The following is a 6923-nucleotide window of genomic DNA, read 5'->3' as shown; positions in this document are numbered from 1 at the left end:
ACATTGGATATAAAACGTTTTGCAGACAAAAACAATGTCGTTTTGGGCTTTGTCTGCTGGTACGACAACATATTTGTCATGTATAGTAGACAATGATTTTGCTACATCGGGGTCTTTGAACTGATGTAGCCTTGGCACTCATTGACCTACTTAAAACTTTCATTCTTTTCAAAATTAAAGACCTCACGGCCTTGGGCCTTCAAAATATTCAATCTCTTATAGGCTTTAGCAACGACATAATCTATATGACTGTGCCATAGACCATCACTGAAGAAAATGACACCGAGGTGTTTGTGACTAGAAACATTTTTTATCTGTTGATTAGCCATAACGAGTGGAGGATGATCAGGTTTATTCAGTTTTCTAGATACACAAGTGATTCTGTTTTTTTGTGGGTTAAATGTAACCAACCATGTAGATGCCCATTTGTTTATTTTCTCAATATCCCCATTCTGAGTAGTAGCGGATTCTTTTGGGTTGCCAACCACTATATATAAGGTAGTATCATCCGCAAAAAGTTTAATGACAGAATTAATTTCTGTAATAATATCATTAATGAAAATAAGAAATAACAAGGGTTCAAGTATAGATCCCTGAGGAACCCCAGCTTCTACTGGTTGCCACTCTGAGTGTAAACCGTTTAAAACAACCTTTTGAACCCTCCCTGAAAGATAGTTTTTGAACCAATCTAGTAGTTTACCCGAAATTCCCAGATGCATAAGTTTAAAGAGAAGACCCTTGTGCCAAACCCTATCCGCGGCCTTACTGATATCACAGAATACTACCCTAATTTCTTTTCCACTATCCAAAGCTTTCCCAAAGTTATTTGATATATCTATGAATTGATTAATTGCCGAGTCCCCCTTACAAAATCCAGACTGGTGTTTTGTCAATAAACTATTAATAAGCAAATAATTATGGACATGTTTATATACACAACGCTCCATGCAGTTAGAGACAGCACTAAGCAGGGATATAGGGCGATATTTTTCTACCTCGTTTGGAGCCTTACTTTTGTAAACGGGAGTAACATTCGCTCCTTTCCAACCAGAAGGATAGATGCCAATACGTAGGGATAGATTAAAAAGTTTACATAATGGATACTTTGAAACAATGGCACCCTCTTTCAGTAATCTTGGACTGATAAGGTCTGGACCTGAAGCCTTCGACGAGTTTAAAACTGACAGTACATCCTCAATTTCATTTTCATTGAGTATAATGCTATCAAACTTACTCTCGGCGTTGCACGGAAAATCTGGAAGATTCTTATTAGAATCATCGACCCTGGCTTGAGATGCAAAATAATTATTAAACTCATTTGCCTTGTCGAGATCGTCAAATATAACATTATACCCTTTATCAGCGGTGGAAAACTAGATTCCACCCCTTTAATCCCATATATTTGGTTAACAGTATGCCACCAATTGGTATTAGACGGATTTCCATTGACAAGTTTACTAGTCAATTCATTATTATGGCTGTCTTTTGCTGATCGCACCATATTATTCACAATATTACGAATCCTTCGAAATTTTGCCCAATCAGAGTCGCGATTATATTTTTTCGCCTTTCTATGAAGTATGTTTTTTTTACGAATGTTTTTCCGTATATCGCTAGTAAGCCAACGCGGACTACCCAGGCGAACCGTAATAATTCTGTTAGGAATTGCAGCGTCGGCTGCTTCTATAATACTCTTCGTAATTTTATTGGTTATAAAATCAATATCTTCCGTTTCAAAAAAAGTGTCCCAGTCTACTCGACGTAGAATATTATTGAAATCTTCAAAATTTCCTTGGTCATACATCCAGACCTTACGCTTAAATGACTTTGAGTGTATTTTGGGGCAATTTATAAATCCAATTACAGGACAATGGTATCGAATTTGGTCAATAAGCGGTGGGCCAAACCCGGAGTAGACTAGACTATGAATATCGTCAGTAATAATCAAGTCTAACAAAGAGGAAGAACTTTCCGTAAAGTGCATCGGTTCATCGATTAGTTGAGATAAACTGAATTTAGTGAGCATAGATTTTACCTTTTGTTTCTGAGGATCTAATTGATTGTCGTTAAAATCACCCGTGACCAGAATATAATCAATACTTTTGTCCTCACATGCCTTATCTAAGGATGTTTCTAATTTTCCCAAGATATCGATGTTGGTGTTTTGAGGAATATAGAAAGTGGAGAACAGGACCTTCTTACCATTAAGTTTTAATTGCAACCAAATACCCTCCAGACCATCCTCCTCTAAGTCATCCCTTCTTAGTGCACTCAAGTTATCCCTTACATAGATAATGACGCCTCCCCCACTTTTACTATGTCCACGATCATTTCTAAATGGAGTTTGATAATTCAGTAGGTGAACGGCGTCATCAGTATGACTATCATTTAACCATGACTCGGGAAAAGCTGAAATATCAAAGTTTTCATATTTAGCTGCAATTAATTCAAGCTTAGGGATTATACTTTGTATGTTCAAATGAACAAATGAGACGGATGAAGAAAACAAATCGCATATCTTAGAAGTCACTGATGAATTTTCAAGTGATGAAAATGAACTATCTGAATCATTAAACGTATTTTTTCCATCAAGAGGACCAGGGTTAATTTCTATACCACCGATGATTAACAAGGTAGCTATGCAGACAGTAATAAAAATGAGCATAAAAGTAAGACAAATTTTAAGAGTAGAAGACTCCTTGACCAGACTCTTACCCTTAATAGTATCGGTCTTGTAACTATCGCCTCGCTCCGCATGTAACAAATTGGATATAGGAGGACGAATTATCGAAAAATAGATTTTCACAACACATGTAAATGCCGAAAGATTATTTACACTAAAGATCATGATGCAAATACAAAAAGCATCGAGCAATGTTTTTTATAGTTTTACAATTTGTTAAACAATGAAAAAGACCCACTCTCATTCTATATTGTTCAATTCCAATACACATTTAGGTTACACCTGATTCATCTTTAGTTAAGTGAGAGTGGTCAAACAATAATTCTATCAAACCGTCTTGTAAAACATAATAACAAGTACACCAAACAAAAACTTTCAACAAAATCAAAGTACAAAGCAAAGTGAAGAGTTATGAAGCATTCAATGCTCATACACAAAATAAATATGTAAATCAGAAAGATAAGTAAGCTATATACAAAAATTATAACAGGTAGATATGTCATAGTAGAGATTAACTCTAGAATAATGAGTGTTTGTGGAAAACAACTCAAGAAATTGATATATTTTATGTCTAATATTATCTAGTTCTAGTATGATCTAGTTAAACCAAAGGGTTTATAGTCATCAATCAAGACTGTAATAGTACAATAATGATTTACACTGCTACTGACGGCTAACAATTACTTTAACAATTATAAGAGAAGATAAATTTCTGATCGTTTTAATAATTATGAAAATCAATAATTTTGTGGGATAATAGTAAGCTTTATTTTGATTATATGCATAATAATATGGAAGAAAGTTTGAGGTTCTCTACATCATACATGTACTCTGATATAGTATTACTGTACATATTTGTCATGTGATTAAATAATAAATCAATGTGTTCAATTCATGACACGCAAGAGTAAGCAATATTACTATTAAGTCTTGGGTATAGTAAAGCAAAATAAACAAAACAATACAAAAAAAACAGTGAAGTCAATATACATAGAACGCTGTTATAAAAATATATTTATTATAATGTCCATTCGTCAATGATGAGAAACAGGTATTGCAATCGCTGCAGCATAAGATTGTTCGAGAGAAATATGATTATTTCCGTCACCACTTTCAGCAGACATACTGACAGTTTTCGGGATCGTGGATGCCGGTGGATATAATACTTCCATTGCTCCCGGACAGTTTTTTAACACATATGTTTGCAAGGCGAGATCGGTGTTTGTTGTAGTGATTTGACTTTTAATGTTCTTAATGAATATTTTACCATCCAGCGTCCAAGTGTTGGAAATATAACCATTTGATTTTAGCTTCCATGATTTGTAGGCAAGGCTGTTGCGTCGCTTTGTAAGATCCTCGTTGATCATAATATCGGAATAATTTTCGAATTCCCGCAGGTTTTTACTGCATTTGAGGATGCGCCGTTTTACAATTGGGTCCTTAACTCTTACAATTGGGTCCTTAACTTACAATTATCTGACGAGGAGGTAATGGTCGACCACTTTTGTATACTCGCGTCGGATTTCCAACTCGATGAGACCTTAGGATATCACCATCTTGATACTCATTATTAATATCCTTAATAATCTGAGTGATTATTTCGGTTGTGTTCACATCAGCTGATTCTCTTATACCACTAACACGAATCAATTCCCTTCTACCATATTGTTCAAGTGAATCAATTTCGTCTTTAAGTTCAGCCTTTTCCTGTTTTAAAGTTTCAATTTGATTAGTTAGACCATGAAGGGAATCTCTAAGTACTCTTTCTAATTCCTGCTTGAACAATGTTTGTATCAAGGTTTGAATTTCTTCGCCAAGGGCACTCTTTAGCTGCAACATTATATTACTTAAGTCTGATGGTTGCAGCGTAAAGGAGGTTGGCGCTGGCGTTGTATGTGAGGGACATGATTGGAGGTATGAAGATGTATGCGGTAAACGAGGGTCGAGAGCAGGAGTGTGATGAGTTGGAAAAAGTAGGCTATGTAAAAGCATAGGTGAAGTTTCCATGCTAGGTTTCTTTATATATCTTCTTTCGGGAGGAGATGGTTTACTAAGACGAATTTGATTTTGTAAAAACAAATGTTTATACATCTGATGGAGAAGAGATAAATTCATTGTGTTAATAAAATTTATAATTCAAAGAGCACTTTAAAAAGACTCTTGTGATTATCCGGCTAGATGAGCTCTTAATTGCTAAAAAATCTCTCTTACGAGAAAACTGGATATTGTGACGAACACCAATTAAAAATTGTATATGACCTTGACATCTTAATTTCTCGCAAACACTTTATTACACTATTAAGTGCATTATTATATATATTTGATAAAATAATATCCTAAATTAAAATGATGTTAACGATTTACTAATGTAACACTAATATCCACCTATCCATTAATGCATGGAAGCAATTATCAAGAAAAGAAGAATGGAAAAACGACAAAATCGATGTAAATAATCAGACCAAGGGTGAAAAAATGCTCAAACTTGATACAGATTCCCAAACAAAAACAGATAAGAATATTATGTACATGAGCAAGGAGATTCCATCCAAAACATGGAGCATTGACAAGGTGTAGCAAGCGGCCTGTGCTATCATAAAATGTCGTGGAGGAAAACAATGTTTTATTTCCTCATTCAGGAAATTGACTCAACATTATGGCCAATAATTTTAACATTTTTTGTTTGAGTTCTACCTTGACATCATTAAATATTGGCGCAATTGTGTCATATTTCAATTCACATCTCGAGGTAAAGCAATACACTACACATTAATTTTAATTTTTCAGATGTTGGCCTTGAGCTGACATTTATCATCCGGGTGGGGTTGTTGTCTCTTCGACATTTTCACCATATCCATTCTCGTTATATTCCTATGCATTCGGAAGTCTTCTTAAGATTCAAAACCATTCAATGGTCTTAATAATCCAACAGTTTTTATCTTGTTCTTACTATTTATATTGAAAGTTGTAGCGGCGCAATACAATTATACTATACAGTTATGGTAGCATGTGATATCTTTTTAAGTGTTTCATTACACATGATATTGTATGCACCAAGCTGGCATATTTGTTTATTATATTTCCCTGTAGAAATCTTCAGAATTTCCCACTGATTGAGAGAGTAATCAAGGGAACCAATTTTTAGCGGTAATCAAAAGAATTTAATCAAGGAAAAAGACCAAACATGGAAAACAGACATACTCGGACTCCACTAAAAACTGGAGCATGGACCAGGTACACCGGTATTGTAAGCGTCCTTTTTTAGAAACACCCGCCGAGTTGCTAATAAAAAGTCCGCGGTAGACGAAAGAAGAAAGGAAAACTATGACCCGTTAAAATCAGTTTTAATGGCGCAAATGGATACACCGTAACGATTCACGAGTTCATGATGACGACCATAAAACTTCTGTAGTGATGACTTCAATCCTGTAGCAATATAACCCTGCTCCAGAAGCCTATTTGTTAGAATTCTAGCGCGTTACAAAAGTCTGCGTAGGTTCGGCAAGCTCTGGCATAAAGTATGAGGTGCTGAAGGAATGTTGCGACAGATGAAAGGAAAGGTTGGCAATTCTGAATGAAAAGTCATCACGTTTGTCGTAAAGTTTGGTCAATAGTTTTTCTTCACCATCCTCTCCTTTTTCGTCTACCACGGACCTTTTCATGAGCAAATAGGCGGGTGTTTCTAGAAAAGCAGAGGACGCTTACACTACCGGTGCACCTGGTCCATGCTCCCAGGTTTTAGTCCAAGTCATTCATATGCTTTTGTTACTTTGTATGTATGATTTTAGTTACTTCATGTTCTCTGTGTTTTCCATGTTTTGTCTTTTGCTCTGGTTACATTTTTTTTATTACTGCTATAACCTTGGTTCCCTTGATTACTCTCTCTTCCAATTTATGGAACGTGATGTTCACGGTACTTGGGACCTTTAAAAAAGGATATTACGCAGAGATTCGGTTTTGATGATGGTTAAATCTCCCGTAACGACGTGATCAGAAGGACCATATTTGAATGGAGAGTTTTTGCAAGAACAGTCTTGGCATTTTGGATGTAATGGTTGAAGTATGTGAATATTAAATAATTGGTATGGATTTGTCTTTGAAATATGGATGATTTTGTTTTTGTGATGGAGGATATTAGCCAAATCTATACCTTTGTTGACAAACGGTCGTGAAAGAAGTGATCGTTTTTCTTCATCTTGACTTTTCACACAAACTGGTTTGTGATAACCAATATCAAAAA

Source organism: Perna viridis, chromosome 5, assembly GCF_037379345.1.
Source record: "Perna viridis isolate PV_CMFRI_1.1 ecotype Kerala chromosome 5, ASM3737934v1, whole genome shotgun sequence".
NCBI classification, from domain to species: Eukaryota; Metazoa; Mollusca; class Bivalvia; order Mytilida; family Mytilidae; genus Perna; species Perna viridis.
Note: the sequence above shows the minus strand (reverse complement) of the source record.